The 1799-nt window shown below is 32.0% G+C and overlaps 1 long non-coding RNA gene across 2 annotated transcripts in view; it reads left to right on the plus strand.

Annotated features, from left to right (window-relative positions):
* Window positions 1–677: 677 nt before the first annotated feature.
* LOC111089925 overlaps window positions 678–1799 on the plus strand; it is a 10628-nt gene continuing 9506 nt past the window's right edge. For both annotated transcript variants that reach the window (XR_002614069.1, XR_002614068.1), the window contains exon 1: window positions 678–715. This is a non-coding gene — a long non-coding RNA (uncharacterized LOC111089925). The remainder of the gene's footprint in view (window positions 716–1799) is intronic.

Raw genomic sequence — 1799 nt, forward strand, 5'->3', positions numbered from 1 at the left:
TTATAAAGTCTTCCACCAACTGGCTGATGTACAGTGCGTTTCTAAAGTCTTGCACTAACTGGCTGATGTACAGTGTGTTTATAAAGTCTTCCACCAACTGGCTGATGTACAGTGCGTTTCTAAAGTCTTGCACTAACTGGCTGATGTACAGTGTGTTTATAAAGTCTTCCACCAACTGGCTGATGTAGTGTGTTTATAAAGTCTTGCACCGACTAGCTGATGTACAGCGTGTTTATAAAGTCTTGCACCAACTGGCTGATGTACAGTGTTTATAAGATCTTGCACAGACTGGCTGATGTACAGTGTGTTTCTAAAGTCTTCCACCAACTAGCTGATGTACAGTGTGTTTCTAAAGTCTTGCACCAACTGGCTGATGTACAGTGTGTTTATAAAGTCTTCCACCAACTGGCTGATGTAGTGTGTTTATAAAGTCTTCCACCAACTAAACACACTGTACATCAGCCATTTTATAAACACACTGTACATCAGCCAGTTAGTGCAAGACTTTAGAAATGCACTGTACATCAGCCAGTTGGTGGAAGACTTTAGAAATGCACTGTACATCAGCTAGTTGGTGGAAGACTTTGTACATCAGCTAGTTGGTGGAAGACTTTATAAACACACTGTACATCAGCCAGTTGGTGCAAGACTTTAGAAACACACTGTTGCTGTAAGTATGAATAATAAACTAAAGAGTTATCTATGTTTACCAGCTGTAAGTATGAATAATAAACTAAAGAGTTATCTATGTCTACCAGCTGTAAGTATGAATAATAAACTCCAGAATTACCTATTTTTACTAACTGTAAAAAACAAAAACTTAATATATCTTGTTCACTGTTCTCCATATGTTCTATGTTGGTATTTGCAGAACCCAAACAAACACTAGATAACTGTTATTTCTGTTTCCATTTGTTCTAGTATGTGTGGAGGTTCTTAATAAAATAACCAGTCAATGTAAGCGACTTATATACGTGTTGAGATAGTAAACTTTTTTATTTCCAGTAATATGTTTTACGTGTTTGCAGTAAATGTGTAAATACAAGAAAGTAACTCGCTGAACACTAGGTCTAAAAGTGACTGTACTAGAACATTGGTTCTTTATAAGAACTCTATTGCTACAATGAATGATCTTAAAACAATCTATTATTAACTATTCGTATTGAAAACAATCTCTATAAAAAAAAATCTGTTTTAATGGTTGTGTCAAAATTCTGTCATTATTTGACTCATTTTTCTCACTTTGGCATTACTCGGTAAGAACATCTTGTAGAACATATCAAACTATGATATTAATTAGCTCATTTAATATGCACAATTATAATAAAATGGTTATCAAATATTGTAGAACATATAATATTAATTAGCTCTTTTAATATGCACAATTATAATAAAATGGTTATCAAATATTGTAGAACATATAATATTAATTAGCTCTTTTAATATGCACAATTATAATAAAATGGTTATCAAATATTGTAGAACATATCAAACTATGATATTAATTAGCTCTTTTAATATGCACAATTATAATAAAATGGTTATCAAATATTGTAGAACATATCAAACTATGATATTAATTAGCTCTTTTAATATGCACAATTATAATAAAATGGTTATCAAATAACTACATCACAAACCAGTATAATTTCTGTAAACAAAAATAACAATAAGATGCAGCACAGTTTTACTTGTTTCAAAGTCTTATGGTGCCACCTGGTGACTACTTTTTATGTGTATCACTTTGTTAAAGTTATCCTGGGCAAGACTTTATAAACACACTGTGGGTAAACATAGAT

Source organism: Limulus polyphemus, unplaced genomic scaffold (genome assembly GCF_000517525.1).
Source record: "Limulus polyphemus unplaced genomic scaffold, Limulus_polyphemus-2.1.2 Scaffold7901, whole genome shotgun sequence".
In the NCBI taxonomy this organism is placed as follows: domain Eukaryota; kingdom Metazoa; phylum Arthropoda; class Merostomata; order Xiphosura; family Limulidae; genus Limulus; species Limulus polyphemus.